The sequence below is a fragment of the Protopterus annectens genome, chromosome 14.part0 (assembly GCF_019279795.1).
Source record: "Protopterus annectens isolate FY-2018-M chromosome 14.part0, PAN1.0, whole genome shotgun sequence".
NCBI lineage: Eukaryota > Metazoa > Chordata > Ceratodontiformes > Protopteridae > Protopterus > Protopterus annectens.
In genome coordinates, this window is record NC_056748.1 from 383,663,832 (window position 1) to 383,687,966 (window position 24,135).

The window sequence follows — 24,135 nt, forward strand, 5'->3', positions numbered from 1 at the left end:
CACAATAACAAAAATAGTCAGAAATGTACTGATAGCTAAGCTGCTGTGAGACGGAGTGCCCGTAGCTGAGTAGTGTTTAAAAAGCTGCAAACTGCGTGCCTGTTGCTAGGCATCGGTTTAACAGAGTGAAACTGTTTGCAACTAGCTGTGCTTAGCTGAACATGTGTGTCACTAGCCAATTAAGGTTTATCCCAGCGCACACCGTTTGCGCGGCGCTCCCACAAGCTGCCAGTGCGCATGCGTTAGCTCCGCGCAAACGAGCGCAGACCTGGTTTTAAGTGCTTAAAAGTGCTATTGGCATGTTTGATTGACAGGTCTCAACTCATTTCTGTAAGGAAAATCAAAAATCAGTTGCCAGATTCGAACCCAGGATACCATGCACTCGAGTCAAGGTACTAAACCACTAAGCCATGACAGCAATACCTAGAAATGCAGAAATAGCATATATATGGGATAAAATCCAGAATGGAGCATGATAAAGCATTTTCAGTGAAGTAGATACAATTCCAAAATGGCCAATCAGAGAAATGTGCGGGAAAATCGGCATATATAAGCCCCATAGGCGGGAATACACAGCAGAAACGATTGTAGATCAGAGCTGCAGTCAGAATGAGTGGAGTAGGTGAGGGACGTTGCTTTCGAGCACAGCATTGGGGCGTTGAGGAGTCCAGATACATGGTCTGGCTCCTTGTCCATCATCACGAGGCCCAACTCATGCAGGGCCAGGTCTCATGGGGAGCATATAGGGCAGAGGCATGGGACCAGTTGGCTCGTGATCTGACCAGTGCTACTGGCATTCCACGCACTGGTGAGCAGGTCCGTCACCACCATGCGGACTTGAAGCGACGCAAGCAAGACCAGTTGTCCGAATGGATCCAGGAGGCCTGGGATATGCCCAACGCCCCACTACTGAGTAAGTTACATTTTACTTATGTATGTAAGGATTTCAACTAGCTGATACCATGGAGATGTGTAGTCCAATATTACTTCTTTTGTATTACAGCTGCAGGTGTCCGCTCTATGAATCGCGAGATGCATGCCCGTAGGCTGGTGCGGATGCGCCACCGCAGGTTAGTAACCCCACCCAGTACTTGTAAATAAATATTATACTGTAGCATGTATCAGAACACTGCAGTGTATTGATTAAAAGTAATATAATGTGCAAGCAAGATTTGAAATTCTGCAGGTATGGCTGCAACAAGTTCATCAGTATGCAAGTGTAACTGGAAATATAATTGATAGAATTAAACAGTGCTGTAATACAGATGTCCCACCATTAATTAAATATAGTAACCTGCAGTAGTCTCAAGAGTACAGCTTCAGAATCTGAGGTAGTCACATGAGAGATATATCCCCTGTTGAAATGCTGAATCATGACAGAAGTGAGGCTGTTGGAAAGTGTTTGAATCACCAGTAGTCTAACATGTGAACAAAGCCTAGAAGTAGCAACCTGAACTGTGAATTTGCAGGAAGTGTGAGACTGACAGAAAGGGTCATGTATGAATAAATAAAGTAGTAATAACCTCCGAATATATTAGCCCCAGTGTGTTTCTACAGAACTAAATGCATGTGGGAAGTACAACTTAATATACCAAACTGATTTCAGTGTGTCAGAATCTGGAATGTCTAGCCAAATGCTGTATATGGTGATCACAGTAAACAATTTGCAGATAGAATGAATGATTATCTGACAGACTAAACAGCCATAGTTGTCCCCTGTCCTGTCATCAAAGTGTAGCAGGATGATGTATCTGATCAAATTCAAAATAAGTAGGATAGTGATGTATTTGTAACAGGTGTAGCTTGACAGTCAAATAAAATTTATTTTGAAACATCAGCCTCAACTTAATTGTGTACCTATTATAAATGTAAATCAATGTGTAACATATGAATGTGTCATCACTTTCTATCTCCGCCCAACCCTATAATTCCATATAACACCCACTAAATAATGGTATGTGAACATTTCATTAATCATAGACATTTGTCCGTTTCAAAAATATATGCATGTCTGTTCGTGCATGTGCCCTGTTCATACCTGCAAATCTGATGGCCTGTTGCCATTAATCAACCCTGCATGTTGTTTGACTGTGTATTTCTGTTCAAATAATGCATGTGACATTGATATGCCCCTTGTTCAATGGTGTTAATATCTGGGTGTTTGTTTGATGGGAATACCAATGCATGCTGTTACAACTAATCTGAATGGAATATAATGCCACTAACCCAAACTAACATAACTACTCACAAACCTAGAACGCTTGGGAAGGCAGGTCCCAGCGGACCCACCTCTCCCACCTCAGCTGGTGACTGCACCTGGCACTAGTGCCCAGGCCGGACCCTCCGGTGGCCCTGTGCCACCTTCGGGTAGAAGCGCTGCAGGGGATGGGGCCCGTCCCCCCTCTGCAAGTGTGGCCGGAGGGGTTCGTCCACTCACCCTCCGCGGTGTCCGGTCTGTGGTGCGAAGGGAGATCCAAGACACTGTTCTTGGGCCCCTACACCAGCTCGATGCTCATGTGGCACAGCTAACGGCCCCGGCCATTGCCCCGCCTACACAGCCCCCAGCACAGCCCCGTCCTTGGCTGTGAAGGAACAGTGGCAACTGCCTATGGGTGGGGATATCAGTTCCACTGTTGCCATCTGTGGGCTCATGCATCTTGGAAATCCCAACCTCCGTCCCCGTCAATTGTGTAACCCCCCCCACATGTGTCATACACCGCCCCTGTATGCGTCTTGTCTGTCTTGTCTGTTAACCTACCCAACCTACCTCCCCAGCTATACCGACTTCCTTCATCTGACATACCACTCTCACCTGAAAAAAAGCGCACTCTGAACCCACAAAAAAATTACGCCCCATACATAGCTGTCCATGTCGCACACATGTCTGCTTGACATTGAAACAGTTAATTACAATTGGCTCTACAACAACTATTAATGTTGTCCTGACACCTCTCTCAGGGGTGAAAGGTTTCCAATGTCTCACCAAAATACATGGAAATGCACAGCTGTTGCTGCCAAAGACATGGGCATCTATGGGCCTTACCTACATCCCTGCTGCAAATCCCACGCTTGTTTCCCTACTGTCTTACCCTCTTTGTGACCCCTTTTTCACCACTTTCCTGTCACCCCTTTTTCTTTTCTTTCAAAGAAATTAGCGCGTGTGTGCGCTTGTGTTAGCGGAGCTCACCGCCAGTGCGCATGCGTGAGCTCTCGCAAACGAGCGCAGACCTGGTTTAAAGTGCTTAAAAGTGCCTTTATGGCACTTTGATTGACAGGTCCTGTACTCAGTTTGAAAGTTTGCTAAGAAAAATACATTCCCACTGTCAGTCTCGAACCCAGGACCTTGGTAACATTAGTCTGTATGACCTACCACTAAGCCATGCCTGCTTTACAAGAATACACTGCTAAAATAAATATAACATGTAATAGTAGGAATCAGTATAAAGGCAATATCGGAGATGTACTATCCAAAGCATGTCAGGTAGAGTTTTAATGGCCAAATTACTGGATTCCCATACTAGTTCAGTGTGAACAGAAACAGCCCTGCTACCTGTTAGCTTGTACATAATAATGCAAGGTAATGTACATATGTGAAGGTATGTATATCTACACATACATATATATAAATATATATTAATACATATGAAATATAGTCGTAGGTCTCAGTAGCCATACACACTCACTACAGGAAACAGTGAACATAATTGCAGCAACCTGAATCTGCAACACAGCCTGACCCCTGTGTGACCTACTTACCCTTCTAACTGCTTAAAGGTGGCCTCAGCACTTTGATTGACAAGTCCTGTACTCAGTTTGAAAGTTTGCAAAGTAAAAAAAATTCCCACTATCAGTCTCGAACCCAGGACCTTGGTAACATTAGTCTGTATGACCTACCACTAAGCCATGCCTGCTTCAAGAACACAGTGCTAAAATAAATATAACATGTAATAGTAGGAATCAGTATAAAGGCAATATAGGAGATGTACTATCCAAAGCATGTCAGGTAGAGTTTTAATGGCCAAATTACTGGATTCCCATACTAGTTCAGTGTGAACAGAAACAGCCCTGCTACCTGTTAGCTTGTACATAATAATGTAAGGTAATGTACATATGTGAAGGTATGTATATCTACACATACATATATATAAATATATATTAATACATATGAAATATAGTTGTAGGTCTCAGTAGCCATACACACTCACTACAGGAAACAGTGAAGATACATGCAGCAACCAGAATCTGCAACACAGCCTGGCTCCTGTGAGACCTACTAAGCCCTTTAACTGCTTAAAGGTGCCTCCAGCACTTTGATTGATAGGCCCTATACTCAACTCAAAAGCAGAATATGAGCATACTAGTAGGCCCTACCACAAGACCATTGTAACACTAGTCTGTATGACCTACCACTAAGCCATGACTCTCATACAGGAATATAGTGCTAAATAAGTGGAACACATAATAGTAGGAATGAAGATAAAGGCAATATAGTATGTCTACTACCCAAAGCATGTCATGCAGACTTTTATAGTCCCAATTACTGGGTTCCCATACTAGTGTAGTGTTAACAGAAACAGCCCTGCTAATTGTTAGCTTGTACCCAATAATGTCAACTAATGTACATATATGAAAGTATGTATATGTACACAGATATATATATATATATATATTTATATAGCAATACATATGACATATAGTTGTAGGTGTCAGTATGCATACACACTCACTATAGGGAACAGGCAAGATAAATGCAGCAACCTGAATCTACAACACAGCATGAAGCATGTAGATGTACTAACCTTCACACTCACAAAACACTGTCAACAGCATACCAGCATGGTCCACACCCTACAATCTGAAAGGGCAACGCCTATCTCACATACCCTTTTATAGCAGTGTCCTGAAATCACAGTGAGACATGCAATCAGTACACACCCAGCTGCATGCAATTAGCAAATGCTGCCTTACAATTGGTGCAGAGGCCATCACTTGGACCTATGCAGATACCTACAAAAGCAATGAGTACCCACACTACACTCATGCAATACATCCATTGCACAAAACCGACAGAGAAAGAGAGAGAGAGACAGAGAGAGAACAAAACAGAAATAAAGACAGCCAGCAGCAAAACCAGCAGCAGCAGCAGCAGCAGCAAACTTCAAGCAGCACCAGTGACACACCAACAGCTGCCACAAACACAGGTAATGCAAAGTAGCAGGTTAATCCTGTGTATACTGTGACACCTCCAAATGTATCATAGTTCACTATCTATAGGTATGTCCATGAGATAGGTTGTGTGTACATAGTCATGAAATATAAACATATGTAATATTGTTGTACATGTGGGCCATAACTAACACTTCCATAGCTTAGAACACAAGGCCAGTTGTGCATATGATGCAGTAGTTCCCAGGGTCAGTAGAGGTTCCTCCTCATTGGTGTGGGACCACTGTGTATGTATGGCACTGTTCAGGTACATATCCTGTAGTATGGCCAGGGATTAATATCAGTCTGTCATGTGGTGCTATGTCCTCCAGGGGTGAATGTAGCACACATCCAGGGATACCATTTCGTAACAGTGATGATATGTGTTCTGCAATGATGAGGGTGGCTCTCACCTGGACATGTGAGAGGATAGGGAGGTTACAGTCATCTGGGATAACTAATAACATGTGTGTAGGACAATGGGGGTACCTGCACCTAAACTGTCTGCAACAATGTTGGCAATATCTGTGCATTTGGTGAATGTGAAGCATCTTAACACTGCAGACAACAGATGCCTTACCGTCATGTGAATCTGCCCTGTGCTGCAGTAGCCTCCTACTATTGTTATACAATATGCCTGTATCTGTAGTCCACTGGACAGGATTAATAAGTGGTGTGCAGTTGTTCTGGGTTAGATAACTGTGTGCACAGTACATGCAGTATGTGGGATGTCTGTGTTAAGCATATGCAAAGGTGCTGGCGGTGTGTGTTGTGGCTTCCACTGGCCCAGTGGGCTGCATGGATAGCATCACTGTCATAACTACTGAATAACTGTGTAATAACATGCATACATAGCAAGGTAGTGTACTGTGCTTGTGGTGTTGTTCAGATATGTATATCCAGGCTGAGTAATGTGTGTCCACATCACAGGGTTGTATGGCAGCACACATCCAGTATGTATGGATGAACACCCAGAATGTGTCAGACGTGTCACCTGTGCAGAAGTATCTGGCCATTACCTGTGCATCCCCCACAACACACACACATGCAACATATGGCAGATGTACTATAGCAGTTCACACATGTTCATAGGTTCATACTAGGCTATCTGCCCGAGGGCATTTACAAGCCTAGCCCATCGTTTTGTGGCTTACGCCACCCCTTTAGTATGGGGAACCATACCCATTATTTTGCTGTGCCTCTGTCGAGCAGTGACACGGATGTAATCCCTGGGTATATCTGCGATCTCCCATCCATTGGTCAAGATTTCTCTTGAACAAGGCCAGCGAGGTGCTCTGCCTCACATATACCGTGATTTTGTTCCACAGCATAGGGAGTCTTTGGGTGATGTGGAAACCTTCAAAGGCCCAAGGCCTTTTGAAAATATGGACCAGACTGCAGATACCTGTATAGAGTCATTCTGTGGACACATTCAGGAATGCATGGATCATGAAGCCACATATGAAAGCATGACCCAATTCTCCAAAGGCAGATGTCCTGGGCGGACACCAGCCATAAACACACTATACAATAGAAGGATGGTGCCACTACATGATACAACAACCTCCCAAAATGTGAAGGCACCACTGATGAGTATTGGATGACAACTACAGGCACCCATATGATTGTCTAAGGCCATCTTTGAGAGAGGATTCCACAAGCCACTGAGGATAATCACAAGGCTGCCTGTAGTTATGTTAGTAACCTGAGTGGTACTACCCAGATATGCTCAGAGGTAATACAATATGTCACACAAAATATAAAACACACAGACATTGCCATCATCCTAGTGGACAGGTTCAATGCTGCCTTCTCTACCCACCACACCAAAAGGGAACATATGTCTCGCAGCACAGTGCTTCCCCCCCTGACATCACAGATGCTCAGGTAAGAGATGCCCTTCCCAAAGGAATAAACACTGCATCAATGGGACCAGACAGTGTCCCAGGCTGTGTCCTACATGAACCACAAGAAGAGCTACACCCAGACATAACACCACTGTTCAATCCCAGCCTTAATACATGATATGTGGCCAGAGAGTGGCATACAGCAACAGTGGTCCCTCAACATGCAGGTGGTGCTGTCACGGATCCTGGACACTACTGCCCCATATGTCTGACTAGCTTTGTCTGCAAAGCTATGGCAAGGATCATCATGAACCTCACATATCTAGATATTGTGGACCTACAGACATGTCACCATACACAGTTTGGCTTTGTCAATGGCAAATCCTGCCTATCAAACCTGTTTGCTTTGTTTGAAACAGTCACCAAGGCCACTGTCAAGGGGTAGGAGGTCCACACAGCCTACCTGGACCTTGCATAAGCCTTGGATACAATACCCCACTTGTGCATTCTAGGAAGCTCACCAGTGTACATAATAACCCCTATGTCACTATGGGTATTGCACAGTGGCTCAAGGGCAGAACACACATGGTAGAATTGCTGGAGCCATGTCAGCCTCCAACCTGGTACAAGTGGTGTCCCACAAGGCACAGCCCTAGGAGCTGTCATGTTCATTATATATTTGTCATAGGTACAGGCCATCATGGAAGTACTGTGGCTCAGCAAGTCGCAGGTGACTGCAGACCGAACACCATAATCAACTCAACAGCTAACACACGCATCCTCCAAATGGGACTCTTGCAAACACACGACTTGTGCCACAGCCATGGCCTCAACGTGAATGACAGAAAGAGTATAGTCATCCCTTTGTCAAACACTAAGTGACCACAATGTACCACATATGTGTTAATCCAGTAAGTGCAGACCAAGGAATTATGGACCTTGGGGTACGAGGTTGATAGCATTCTACCATTTGACAACAACATGGACAAAGTGGTTAGGTAAGCATGTTATATGGGCCACATCATCATGGGATCCACATGTAGGCCAGGGAGGACATTGTGCCCCTTTACTCATCCCTCATCATGCCCATAATTGACTATGATGAACCTGTCGGCATGCACCTTACCAGACACCTGCAGCAACTGGGGCTACCACATATGTACCTCAACAAGGGGATCAAAGTGCTCAAACAGATGCCACATACTGACTGGTTAAAGTAGCAGCAGCTCTACTCAGTGACATACTGCCTCTTCATAGGCAATCTGTGCCTGACATAGAAGGCCAGGTCATACCCTCACGTAATGGCCATGCTGCATCTCAGAATATCCAGATCCCACCAGGATACACACTGGAAATACTTGAACCTCAGGAGTGATATACATAGGACATGGTGGAGGGGCACATTCACAACTCAGAGGCTCCCTTCATTCCTGATTATTATCCCAATAGAGGTTAGGCAGACTGACTCAGTGACTATCTTCAAGAGCGATATTAATGACTGGATGTGACATTGTAGGGTTACCCTGGGTATCACTTATGTGTCACTGTGAGAAAGAGGCACAGTATACTAACCTTGGAAAAGGGCATAGCAAGACAGATTCACAATGCATGTTGAAAGGCACGACATTCTGGCTAGGTGGATACATGCCCTGGGCAGATATCCCTGTACGAACCTATGGACCTATGTCTCTTTTCACCATTGGCCCTATGTGCTGTCAATCACCAATGTAATCTCAATACTCCGGTAGCATGTGCAAAGGTCAGTTGTCAGTCACCTCTATGGTACAGTTGTGGAATATGTGTGTCATGTAGTAATGTCACAGCTGCCACATGTACACAGTCAACCCTATCCCCTACCCATTGATGTACATCACATGTATGAGATGGAAACACATGGCCAAACTGTAACAACAACATACAAGTCAGTCAGATGCATGGACACATGACTCAGTCATTGTCCATGCCACCACAGCTGATGTGGGATGTCGCTCACTGGGATACGTGATAGGGAACACGGAAGTGATCACTGAGCAAGTGACACAGGCTGGTAGACCCCTGACCTTGGTTGGCATCAGACCCTCACCAGGGATTCCGACAAATTAATGAATGCTAATGAATAAGTGTAGCTACAACACCCTAGCTGAATGGTTCTTAGCATGCAGTCACTGCATTGCTATGGAATACTGTCTTACCACTCCCACAACAGGTGAGAACATGCAGCTCCTGTACATTAACAACATGTAGACTTTATGCCCCAGACCAGGTGTGCATCCCTCACTACTAGGCTGATAGCATCTACATCTCACACTGTATATACACATCCCACATGCAGCATCTGCACAGAAGACCACGGTCATAATGTTACCCTGTGCAAATACCATGTATTCACATGTGGCAGGCATCACACATGGTAACTATTGAAAGTCACAGGTACATATGTGTATTTGGCACACACATACAGCATGTGTTCATTGCCATAACCGGTGTAATCAATGTCATGCATTATTGTGAGGGACAACCCACACACATGGGCATTCTGTGTGTGCACAACACACATGGCATGTCTGTAATCAAAAGCCATACATAATTGTGATATCGTTTAGAAAGGGGTATGTGCATCCTGTAGTGTGTTTTCACAGTTGCCAAAAGGGATATATTAATCATACACACTTACCCCCCTTCACACACACTTGCCACCTGCTGGATTCAAACCCCTACCTAGCTATGTTAAGACACTACAGATGGACGCATTAGCACAGCGCGCTATTCGCATTACTGGGGGATTTTTTTTCCCCTGATATACTTATTGGGTGCTGACATCATCAGAGTCTAGAAAGTGGAATGATCATCCTGTGGTGTGTTTTCCCAGTTGCCAAAAGGGATGTTTCTTTCACACACACTTGCCACCTGTTGGATTCAAACCCCTACCTAACTATGTTATGACACTAGAGACGGACGCATTAGCACAGCGCGCTATTCGCATTACTGGGTAATTTCCTTTCCCCTGATATACTTATAGGGTGCTGACATCATCAGAGTTTAGAAAGTGGAATGATCATCCTGTGGTGTGTTTTCCCAGTTGCCAAAAGGGATGTTTCTTTCATACACACTTACCCCCTTCACACACACTTGCCACCTGCTGGATTCAAACCCCTACCTAACTATGTTATGACACTAGAGACAGACGCATTAGCACGGCGCGCTATTCGGATTACTGAGAGAATCCTTTTCTCCAATATACTTATAGGGTGCTGACATCATCAGAGTCTAGAAAGTGGAATGATCATCCTGTGGTGTGTTTTCCCAGTTGCCAAAAGGGATGTTTCTTTCATACACACTTACACACACTTACCCCCCTTCACACACACTTGCCACCTGCTGGATTCAAACCCCTACCTAACTATGTTATGACACTAGAGACGGACGCATTAGCACGGCGCTTTATTCGGATTACTGAGAGAATCCTTTTCTCCAATATACTTATAGGGTGCTTACATGATCAGTGTCTAGAAAGGGGGATGAGCATCCTCTGGTGTGTTTTCACATTTGCTAGGGGTAACATTTGGACCAAGTGTGTGAGCATGCCCAGTTCAGCCTTCCCGTGGCATGTTGTGTGAAAGAGGTCTCATTTATCTAAGTGTGTGAGCATGCCCAGTGTGGGCTTTACATATGTTGAACTCTGCAGCCCATCACATTTGTGGATGAGTGTGACCTTCAACAAATACCTGAAGTTTATGGTTGTGTGTTCTGTGCCATGTTGTGTAGTTACTGTCCGAATGCTCTTTGTGTGAACAAAACAGGGAGTATACTGTGCCTGCAGGTTTTGCATGGGATACTTTGCACACAATTGTCAACATCCGTTCATACTGACCTAACACTGTAGCACTGTCTAGTGTAGTGTTTCAGTACTTTCACTGTGGTGGTCAGTATCCTGGGCTTTAGTCCTATCACTGCTTTACATTTCCATAGTGTGCACAACAGCCTGGTTAGGGTCCAGTTGTGCACATCTGCACAAAGGCAGTGCCTCTACAGACCCTGTTAATTGCTGCCCCATAAGCTTAACAAGTGTAGTCTGCAAATCTATGGAGAGGATCATAATTGAGCTCATAAACAAAGATATAGGGGACATGCAGACATTGTACCCATCCCATTTTGGCTTGGTCAGGGCAGATCATGCCTTTTGTACTGGGTTGACATCTTCAAATTGGTCACTTAGGCCATTGTTGGGGAAAGGCAGTCCATACAGCCTACCTTGGCCTTGCAAACACTTTCAACACAATACCCCACTCAGGTATTGTGGAAAACCCTAACAACTGAAATGTAAACCCATATGTCACAAGATGGGTTGCAAACTGGCTTAAGGACGGGACCCACAGGGTTAGAGTTGCTGGCACTATGTTACTCCAGGCTGGTCACAGGTGGTGTCACACAGGGCTCAGTCCTTGGCCCCCATTGTTTGTCATGTACTTCCCAGAAGTACAGGCCAACATGGGAGGACTTTGGATGACAATGTTAGCAGATGACTGCACACTGGGCACCATAGTGGACAGTGCATCACACACAGATATCCTTCAGAAGGGACTCACAGTAACTGATAGCTGGTGCCAGGGCCATGGCCTGAAGTCAGAGTGCACAACATGTGTAGACATACCCTTCAGGAAAAGCAAGGTGACCCCAAGCTACCATATAGGTGGCAATCCTCTAAGCACAGAGGAGGTTATCATGGACCTGGGGACCCAGGTTAACAGTCGCCATTCTTCTGAGACTCACATTGCTAAAGTGGCTAGGAAGACCTTCTACATTGCCCACCTGATCAGGCTGGGATTCACATCCAGATCTAGTGGGTCATTGTTCCCCTGTACTCTTCACTTATCAGACCGGTGATCAAGTCGAATGCCCTATTCTGGCTGTATCTCACACAACATCTGCAGCAATTGGAGACACCCTGACTGTCCCCACCTAAAGGATCAAGGAACCCCAACAGCTGTCATATGCTGCCAGATTGACGACACTCACACTCTATTCACTCACATACCGTCTGCTTAGAGGTGACATGTGCCTGACATGCGAGGCCATGTCCAAACAGAGATTAATGGGCATGCTCCACCTCAGACTCAGAAGATCCACCTGAACCACTAGTGCAGGTGACTTATACCTTAGCAGGGATGTATGTTGGACATGTTGGAGGGATGGAGTTATCACCGGAGACTCCTATGCTGTGGAATACAATCCTGGTCCATTTGAGGCAGAGCACCTTGCTGGCTGTGTTCAAGAGGTATCTTGACCTAATGCTAGTCGGAGAATGTGTTTGTCCATCAACACATTGTAAGCGTAGTTCGACATGTCATATGTCTTGTTTAGTATACTGTGCCTCTGTCTACCTGTGACATAACATTGATACCCAGGGTAAACCTCCCATCTCCCATCCACTCATTAGGATTCCTGTTGAGGGACTCAACCAGTGTCTCTATGGACAACCTGTACTGGTAGTTTACTCATGTGTGGGGTGGCTTCTGTGTTTTGGATAATGCAGTACAGCCTGTCCTATATATGTCAGTGCTGGGGTTCAGGTCCCTCATGTGCATAGCTCCCTGCCATTCAGATTGTACAAGGTGCAGCATGTGCATTGATTCCAGCTTGGACATGGCTTTCTACATCAGGCACAGCTTGCATCTGGGTGGACAGCATGGCAGTGTGTGGAGCTGCACTCTGTTTAATCAGACTACACATTACATGTGTTCCAGCTCTGTCATACTCCTGGTGAGGTACTGTTGTGGACTTTACAGGTGCTGGATGTGTGTGCATGAGGTACACCCACAGGGGCTGTTGTGGTCATTTCTAATGCTGATGAAAGATAACTGCAGAACCAGAATGACCTCCCTTAGCTAGATGTCAGACAGCATGGACCATACAATCACAACTGAAAACAGGACCCTCTCCACAAAGGGAAAGTGTCCTGTCTGGTGGACCCCAGCCATAAACAAACTGTTTGACAGATGAGGGTTACTAATGCAAGACAGAGCTACATCTCCAAAAGGGAAGACAGCTGTGATCAGCACTAGTAGAAAGCTACATTATCTCATAAAGACATGCAAGGTCAACTTGGGGACATAAATCACCAAAGACAATGAAGGTAACCACACTGCTTTCTTCAGTTATGTCAGACACCTGGTTGTGAACCCTCGGATATGCTCAGAGTTGGTACACAACAACATATATCCCAGTGACCTGACAGATATTGGCAACATTCCGGCGGACAGCTTCAGTGCGATTTACCCTCCCTCACCCCCAAAACAAGATAGTTATCACTGCTGTATGTAACCTCACTGTCATCTTGGATGTCCATGTGAGAGCCACACTCGGCAAAGACAAGTACACAGCATCCATGGGACCTGCTGGTATCTCCAGTTGCATGCTATGTGAACTCCAGAAGGGGCTGGACCCATATATACAACTGCTATTTAACCTTAGTCTTGCTACAGGATATGTACCTGAACACTGGCATACGGCAACAGTGGTCCCACTCCACAAGGGGATGCCTCCACAGACCATGGCAACTACCACCACACAGGCTTAACCAGCCTTGTCTGCAAAGATATGGGAGGAGTCATGGAGCTCTTACACAGACACATTACTGACCCACGGACCCTTGTTCCCACCTAGTTCAGCTTTGTACAGGGCAGATCCTGCCTTTTGCACCTTTGCACCCGAAAAGTACCTACCATGAAGATCAGGGTTCTTCAACACATGTCATATGCTTCCAGAATAGAGGAAGTCCAGCTTTGTTCAGTGTCATACCGCATACTTACAGGTGACCTATGCCTGACATACAAGACCATGTCCAATCAGGATTTGGTGGACATACTCCACTGCAAGCAATCCAAATCCACCAGAGCCATGAGAGCTGAGTATTTGAACCTCAGCACATACATGTATAGGACATGCTGGAGGGACAGAGTCATAACTCAGAGGCATCTCACACTCTAGCAGAGTATCCCAGTTCATGTTTGACAGAGTCCCTCACTGACTCTCTTCAGGAGACATCTGGACAACTGCATATGAGATGGAGGCACAGACTAGACAGAGACACAGTCATGTTATTCGATTACATAAGGGGGTCATAATGTGTCACTACTAAGTCAGAGGCACAATATTCAGAATCTATTCTGTACACTTATTACCACTATAAGGGGTGGCAATAGCCACATCACTATGGCTAGGCTTATACATGCACTAGGGCAGATAGCCTAGTAGTACACTATGACACTATGAAACACCGGTGTATGTGTAGCTATTGTCAATCAAACAGTATGATGTGGCTTGGGGGGCTTGATATCTCCCTGTATTCCAACATTGTTTTGTCTATTCCTTCTAGCATGTCTAGGGATCAGTTGCTAGTGTCCTCTCCTGCTCAGCTGGTGAACCTGGGAATATTGAGGCACTGTTACAGTTGCCTCATGTACACTGACAACCGTCTCCTTCTGCCATAAAACACACATACATGTGAGAGATGCAACTATATAGCCAAAGTGGAGGCTGAGCTCTCTCAACATAGGACTAGCAAGACCAGAGAGAGGGTGAAGGTAACCACACACACATCTTTAATCCAGTCTCACATGGCACTGTCACAACTTAAGATCATACACATAGACACACAGAGACACTCGGAGGCTCTGATCAGAAGTCTACCAGAATGGCGGTGGCCACCACAGCAGACACTCACACAACTGCCTCCACAGGGCACAGCACATGCAACACATTGACCACAGAGTTGGTGTGCCAAACAGTCACAGCCCTTAAGGCCAAACACAATGCCGGACACACTTGTCATAGGTGACTCCATAGTCAGACACACTGATGTCCCACTCACCAAATCAGGTACAGAGGAGGTCACAGTAAGCTGCCTATTGGGCACTGGAATCCACCACATAATGCAAGCACTCAGGTCACTAAACTGCAAGTACAGGTCTGACCCAGTCATAATCCATGCTGGTGTGAACAACCTGAGATGTACCTCCCTGGACTACATGGAAAGAGACATAGAGGATCCCTCTGATTATGTAGGCCAGGCAGGTATGACCCTGACCTTCGGCAGTATCCTACCTTCACCAAGTATGATGCCACATAAACAGAGACAAGATGATCAGCTGTAGTATTTTGCTTAGACTATGGTGTCATTCTAAGGGGGTCCAATGTCTGTCTGCCTGGGATGACATGCTGGACAGGCCATGGTGATTTGCAAGGGACGGCTTGCACCTGTCACCCCTGGGCTTCCGGATTTCAGATGATGCCCTTGCCACCCCCATTGTGCCTTTGTTATGCAAGATTCAGATTCTACACCTACCACCCTAGAACACAGTAAAGGAAAGACACTAAGGGTAATGCTGCTCAATGCCCAAGGTCTCAACCTCAAGCTGCACACACTCTATGCCCTTCTCAGTATGTAGCACATTGATGTCTGTGCTGTGCCTGAAACCTGGTTCACAGCTTCTGACAGCACCCCGGCACTATCGGGTGTTACCTCATATCATGCATTCCGGCACCAGCATCCCGACAACACCAAGAAGGATGGTGGGTGTCCATATTCATCAAGGACACCCTCACCTCATGGTTGGTGGCAACACACAATGCATCAGAGACCATCCAGGTGCCAGTGACCATAGGCAAGACTGCTCTGCAGTTTGTAGTATGTTACATGCCACCCGCTCAAACTCAGGTACCTCACACAGCTATCCTGCAAACACTGAAGGGGATAAATGTATCTCAAAACACCATCCTACTGGGTGATTCCAACTATCCACATATATACTGGGATCACTAATCATGCCACAACACTCTAACACAAAGGTTCCAAGAGTTCATACACTGAAATGCCATGGAACAACTGGTCCCAATCCCCTCAAGTGGAGGCAACATACTAGAACACATCATCACGAACATGGGGTCACACTGTTCAACACCAGACATATACCCATCATTGGTGAGATCAGATCATGGACTATTCTCAGTGGGAGTCCACATCCCACCCACACCCCAGATGGGAAATGAAATGGTGAAGACCTTCTCAAATGCCGACCTCACATTTCTGAGGACTGGTGTGGTCTCTTTCAAGGCCCCCAGGCCAGCAGACACCATTACCCAAGCCACTGTATCACTTAGAAATGCCTTCTACCAGCACCTCCAGGACTGCATGGTTCAGGCAATCCCAAATAATAATGACTCTTTGTACCACAGGCAAGCATCCAGTCTGGTGGACCCTAGTCATAAACAAGCTGTACAACACAAGGAAGGAGCTACTACAAGATAGAGCGTAATCCGTAGGGGGGAAGACACCCCTGCTCATTGTGAGTAAAACACTGGGTTCCCCATACAATCATCCGAGGCATGTTTTGAGAGTAAACCCACTCAGGACTCCAGGGACAATCATGAGGCCTTTTTTACCTATGTTTGAAACCTGGGAGGAAACTCCCAGATATGCTCAGACTTAGCTCAGAATAATGTTGATATCACTGCACCTACAGACATTGGCAACATACTGACTGACAGGTTCAGTGCAGATTTCTCCCCTCCCCAACTGGGGGTATGTACACCAGAGGATTGTAGCCCCCCAAACAGCTCCACTGCTGGGGTGGGAACTGCTCAATCCAAGGCAGAAAACACTTTATCCATGGGACCAGATGGTGTCCCCAGTTGTGTGCTCCATGAACTCAATGAGTAATTACACCCGCAGTTAGGGCAGCTGTTTAATCTTAGCCTCACCTCAGGATATGTTCCCAAGGAGTGGCATACAGCAATGGTGGACCTACTTCACAAAGGAGGTGCCTCCACCAACCCCAGAAACTACCATCCCATCAGCTTGACAAGCCTGTTCTGCTAAGCTATGGAGAGGATCATAATGGGAATTCTAAATGAAGACATAGGGGACTTGCAGACATTGGATCCAATCCAGTTTGGCTTTGTCAAGGGCAGATCATGCCTTTTAAACTTGGTTGACTTTTTCAAAACACTCACCCAGGCCATTGACGTGGGCAAGGCAGTCCACACAGCCTACCTTGACCTGGCAAAGGCTTTCGACACAATACCCCACTCAGGTATCATTGAAAACATCACCAGCTTAATTGTGAACCCATACATCACAGCATGGGTTGCAAACTGGCTAAGTGACGGAACACACAGGGTCAAAGTTGCTGGTGCCAGTTCACACTCCAGAGCTGTCACAAGTGGTGTCCCACAGGGCTCAGTCCTGGGCCCACATTTGTTCAGTATCTACTTTTCAGAAGTACGAGCAAACACAGGAGGATTATGGCTGACAAAGTTTGAAGATGACTGCAAACTGGGAAGCATAGCTGGAAACCCATCTGACACAGACATCCTTCAGAAGGGTCTCATAGACACAGATAACTGGTGCCACGGCCATGGCCTTACATTAAACACTAAACAATGCATAGCCATACCCTTCAGGAAGAACAAGGTTACCACTACTTCCCATCTAGGTGGCAATCCTCTAAGCACAACGTAGGTTATCAGGGACCTGGGCACCCAGGTTGACAGTGACCTTTTGCTTGACACTCACATTGCCAGGGTAGTTTGGAAGGCTTTCTACATTGGCCACCTCATCATGCAGTGATTCACATCTAGATCAAGGGAGGTCATCGTTCCCTGTACTCATCACACCAATGATTGCATACACTGCCCCATTCAGATTGGATGGGCCCACAAATTCCTCGACAGGAGGTGAAAGGGTCTCAAACATATTTCTTATGCTGCCCGACTGAAGGAATTCCAGCTGTATTCAGTCACTTACTGACTGCTCAGAGGTGATCTGTGCCTGACATACAAGGCTATGTCCAACCCAGACTTTATGAACATGCTTCACCTCAAGACCTCTACATCCATCAGAACTACAAGGGCAGGAGACCTAAACATCAACACAGATATTAATAGGATGTGCTGGAGGGACAGATTCATCACCCAGAGAGTCCATATGCTGTGGAACAACATCCTGGTACATGTGGGGCTGAGCACCTCACTGGCTTTGTTCAAGTGAGATCTTGACCAATGGATGGGAGATTGCAGGTATACCCCAGGGATAACCTCAGTATCACTGCTTGACAGAGGCACAGCAAAATAATGGGCATATTATCCATCAACTTGCAGGGGTGGCAGATGCCACAAAACTCTGGCCTAGGCTTATTAATGCCCTAGGGCAGATAGCCTAGTATGAACCTATGGACATAGGCCTGGGGCAGTTCCTGCTATTAGGACAGTGGTCTGCAGCAGGCTATATAGTAGTAGTCTGTTTTAGCCATTGTTTTTTGACCATGGCTATTCCATGTTGCTTCTTGTTGTGGTGCAAACATGGGTGTGTGGTTATCCATGCTATTTATTGCTAGACACCCTCATTTTGTATCTTGTTCCATGTTTTTGCATATGTACATCACTGTATGACATGCAGCTGTTTCCACAGGGTCATATGCGTGGATATGGATGTTAGTTGGGGTCCTCAGGTGTGCATATTGTACATGATATTACATTACTTAACACATGGCATTCATGCCTCAGGTGGTGCTGCAGGGCCACCTCTGTCGGATACACATACTACACTCCCTGTACATTTGGAAGCAGGTTGTGTCATGTTAGGCATCCCTGTTACTGTATGAGTGAGTCAGAGCCGGTATCAGTCCCAGTGTTCCTACTGACCAAGCGTATGTGCTATCGTTGCCTCTTTGCCAAGGCCAGGGCATACTGGGCACGCCTCCTTCTGCCTACTGGGACAAGGTCAGGTTGTTCCTCCTCCGAGTCAACCCCTGCCTGTGGTGGCCTTGGCAATGGTGGGGGGATGTTTGGCCCAGCCCTGTGCTGGTCCTGCTGCAGTTGTTTCCACAGGATCATATTATGTAGCATAGCACATATCATGATCATTTGGGTACATGTAGTTGGTGTGTACTGCAAAGCTCCACCAGATGTGTCCAGACACCGGAACCGTGACTTGAGCAGCCCAAACACATGCTCTATGATATTACGTGTTTGTGCGTGTGCCTCATTATGGCGTTCCTGTTCAGGTGTGTGTGCATTTCTGATGGGTGTCATCAGCCACGGCTCAAGTGCATAACCTGCATCGCCCACTAGGTGTCCGTGTGGGAAGTCCCCATTGGCAAATGATTGGTACAGCTGCATCAGATGCCAGATGTGGGAATCGTGGTAGCTCCCAGGGCAGCCAGCACACACATTCATTATTATGCCCTGGGCATCACACACGACCTGGCAGTTGATGGAGGGGTATCCCTTGCGGTTAATGTAGACTCAACCCCGCTCACCGGCTGGTGCTTTGATGCGTATGCGTGCAGTCTATTGCACCCAGCACCTCAGTGTATCCCGCTATTTGCTGGAAGAGACGCATATTGCTGGCCACAACCTCACGGTCATTAGGGACATATATATGATCACTGACATGTGGTGACATGGCATCCAGGAACTGGTGCAGTACCCTGGAGGCTGATGCCTGTGATATCCCCATCATATCACCAGTTGGTCTCTGGAAGGTACCTGTTGCTAGTATTCTTAGGCCAACACATACCTTGGTTTCCACTGGGATGGGTTCCCCTCTGTTGGTTCTGTGTGTGAGGTGCGGCCTGCACAGCTCAACAATCTGCTGCAGGAGCTCTCTGTCCACTCTATAGCACTCTACTATCTCCAGCTCATGTAACCCATGGTAGGTGACCCTGGGCCTGTATACTCTTCTCCTTCTCCTCACTCTGGGTTGTCTGTCAGCATCTGCATTGTCACCACCCTCAGCAATTTGCCTATGCCTGATTATAATAGCCATGGCAGCCCCTAGCATTTCTGCTCTGAGTTCAGCTTTATTTCAGTTTTCAATTCTGATAGCTTAGTTTCTGGCAGTATCTCTTGTGAGAAACAGCCTTCACTGCTCTTTGTTGTGTTTTAAGTGCTGGGCTGGGCTTCTAGTCTGCCTGTGTAATTGCCTGCTTGTAATTGTTTCCACCAATTAACTCCAGCAGTATTCCCTGGCAGTTTCCCTGTATTTTGGTTGTTTCCTGTTTCCTCTCTGTTTCCTGAGGGGGAGCAATGTACACACCAGCTTAAACACGCTCACAGTCACTTAAACGCGCGCACACATCCTTACACGGTGTTACACGCGCGCACACATCCTTACACGGTGTTAGCTAGGCTGATTCATGCTAAAACGCCAAGACACTGCCTTACACACGCACGCCACAAGAAACCGTTGTAAACAGTTTGCAACACGCCCCACATGTTGAACCTGCCTTACACGCAGACACGCCACAAGATACACGTATATCAAGAAACTTTGAGTGTAGGGATAGCGTATACCCTCAATTTCTTGACTTTCCTAGTGTTCTGTTGGGACACACCTCCCTCCCTGATGTCTGTCTGTCATCTGTTACCTTACATTGCCCTCCAATCTGGGACATTTCTTTCTATCCTTCCCCTCCGTTATGTCACCTACCTCTTACTCTGTTCCTCCCCCTTCTCTAACTCTTACACTACTCAAAGTGCTCATTACCTATGTGGCAGTGTGATTCAGTATTGTAACCCTCATTTACATAGGATTGCCTAGTAATGCTTAGTTACATATCTTACACGGAGCGGGCCCCCGTACACAACCACTAAACGGAGGCCATATTGTTTTTAGTCTGCAAGTCCCTCCATTGACATTCCATGTAATACATAAATCCCACAATTGTGGGCTTATAAGCTTCGGTTTTCAGTTTTAGGTAGCGCACCCGCTTATGCTGGTGTGCGCTGCAGTTAAACACAAAATCCCGTGAAAAAAAAAGTTAAATAACTTATTTTTGCAACACTTTTCATGCCAATGGCCACATATTTGGCCATTGGCATGCTTAATGACACATATGCACCCTTTATTTGGAGCTGACATAGCTCCGTTTTTGATTTTGCAGAAATGTACTCAGTTGTCAGCTGAGTACATTTCTGCAGCTAACACGTCCGTTACACGGACTGGTTTCTGCTTCGTGGATCGCTCAAATACCTCATTTGCATATCTTGGAGCTGCAAATGAGGTATTGAGCATTTCCACGCCCAGTCCGTGTAAGAGACGTGTTAGCTGTCTCTTACATGGAGGTTTGGGCTGTACCTGAATCGGGAGGCTTACACGGAGGCTTACACTACTCTTGAACTCCGTGTAAGCCTTCCTGAATCTGGCCCGAAGCACTCAAATGCAGGAGGTTATTGATTAAGTGATCATTCTGTTCAAAATGTATGTTGATTTATATTTGTTCAGTCCCTTGCAAATAAATTCATAAGGAAATGAGATATGTATTTCTCTATAACCTTTGTATCAGTGCAAAATAAACTAATCGGCCTGTAATAGTACTTGTTCTGTTTGTCATCAAAACATTTGTAACACACAGTCACAAAAGCATGCTGGTGTGCTTTGATTACCTCTTATGACATTTGATTCCCTATGTTCTAATTTTACATGACAATTATTGGAACCAGACTATGTCTTGTATCACTGTGATGAAGCTGTCTAATGAAGGAGATGAAATTATGCACTCATAAGGAGAAATTAAAATATATATGACTTGCCCTGAATTTTCTGGATTTGTTGACAGACAAAAAACATTAGTCCAGTCATTATTATTCATACTAACCCCAGAAATTACCTTTATTTTGTTTTAAATTTCTACTAACCTATCTTGATTGGTTTGATTTTGAAAGAGGAGCATACTTATCCATACAGCAGATAAAGGACATTGCAAGAAGGTAGAGGCAATGCTGTATATATAGGTGTAATCCATTAGTGTCATTCATAGGACTTTTATATGAGCCAGAGAGCTCTGTTTTATTGTATGTGCATTGTCACAGATCCAGTGTCATCTCCATCTGAATTCATTGTCTTTGACACTGCCTACCAGTTTACAAAGGTTGCAGTGGAACACTTTATAAAAAATTATCTTGCACAGAGTCTTTTTCCTCTGTTCTGGTGGGAAATGTATATGATTCTTTCTGCACTAAATTGTAATAAAGACGTAGACTATGGCAGAATAAATAAAAAAGAACTTAAACATCATATACATTGTCCAGCACTACTACTAATTTGTTTAATGAGTCTTACGGAAAACACAGCACCAGATGATTGGAAGAAAGCAGTGGAAATTCTGATCTACATGGCTTCTTGTCCAGATAAGTTATATAATTCATATATGCAAATTGACATATGGAGCTACTGCTTGAAAATTCTAGAATGAATGATATACTAGAATGAATGATATACAAGACTCTAAAGCCTCTGTTTACAATAGTATGTTGGTATAATTTCGGTAAACTCTGCAGAATGCAAGTTTCATTGACAGTGTTTACTACTGTCTATTTTTATTAAAATCTCTGCTTGCTGGTTGCAGGTGAATTTGAATGTTGTAGCATTAACTGTTCCGTTGCTGTGTAGAATGTGTTTACTGTTATGGTAAGTTTTGTTTTTCATGTAATGTCAAAACTTTAATGTATAATAAAAGTTTCAATATTGGTGTGTGCCTTTGTGTGTGTGTGTGTGTGTGTGTGTGTGTGTGTGTGTGTGTGTGTCTGTGTGTGTGTGTGTGTGTGTGTGTCTGTGTGTGTGTGTGTGTGTGTGTGTCTGTGTGTGTGTCTGTGTGTGTGTCTGTGTGTGTGTGTGTGTGTGTGTGTGTGTGTGTGTGTGTGTGTGTTTGTATGTGAAGGTACTGGAGTCTGTGCATGAGTATTTCTGAGATAGGGCTAGATTAAGGTCTAGGTAAGGGGGCAGACTTAGCACTGTGCATATATGATGGTCTATGTAAATGTCATGGTACTGTTAGGGAAAAGGTTTTTGGTAAGGTAATGTGTAGGGTTGGAGTTAGGGGCAGTGATAGGGTTAGCACACATGACTAAAGTGGCACCATGCATTCTTCATTGCCTTAGCAGATTCCATCTCTACAATCCATTCCAGCAGTTCATTCCATGGGTGTCCAGCCCACTCTGTTAAGACATACTTTTGAAAGGTAGACAGTAGTTAGTCATTTTGCTGCCAGTGCCCCTTCAGCCCTGTGTTTTTCTTCAACATGACCGCTTTACAATATCACTGACATCATCTTTTGCTTCAGTGTCATGTCTCCCCTATCATTTATTACTAGTCAGAAGAGCTCTAACTCTTGTCATCTCTGATAGGAACAATATTAGGCAAGCAATCGCTGAGACCATAAGAAGCCTAGCAACATATACTTTTAAGAACACACACTAAAATGTTCTTGGCACCCTTTTGGTACTTAATAGTGACCACCACCCTAAACAAGCAAAGCCAGACATGATAACCCTGGTTAAAAGTATGCCTACCCATAGTACCCATACCCATATCTAGTCATAAAGATTAGCTGAAAAGACAGACAATGTTGTACTTTGCTTTAACTATAGTGGAACCTTATTCCATAGACTGAGAATATGTTGAGTTCAGAACCTCTCCCTCAGTAAGTCTTGTTTGTTTGATAGTATAAATTTAGGTCACAAGTATGGATGTTTGTAAATCAACTAGTTTTGCAAGGAAAAAGGAGGTCAAATAGGATTGAGTCTTTTATGCTTTAAAAGCAAAGCACAAATCATCTTGTAGCAGCAAGTAAGCTTAGAGTAGACGGAGAAGTGTGCTAATCTTCTGATTGTTTTGTTTTTTCATTAAAAATCTTTGAGGCATTCCAGGTGAGTGATATGCTTGGATTTGTACATACCAAAGGGGGCTTTGTATTTGGTGATGTGTTTAATTGGGGAAGCGTATAGTGGTAATATTAATTTTTTTTTTTATCTTGAAGATATTTCCCTGAAAATTAACTGGGCTGGACAGAAGGATTTCCTGACTGTGTTAGTTGTCAACATAAATACTTAAGTCTCTTATGACCTGTTTGAACAGGAGTACCATTTATAATATTTTTTGCTGAATGCTATTACACTGTACTTCTTTTGCATTTAGCTCAAGACCATTTTCAGTCCACCAAGTATGTGCATATTCCATACCCTTTTTGGAGCAGATTAGTATCAGTAAATTATAACAATGCCTAGCTTGTAATCATCAGAAAAC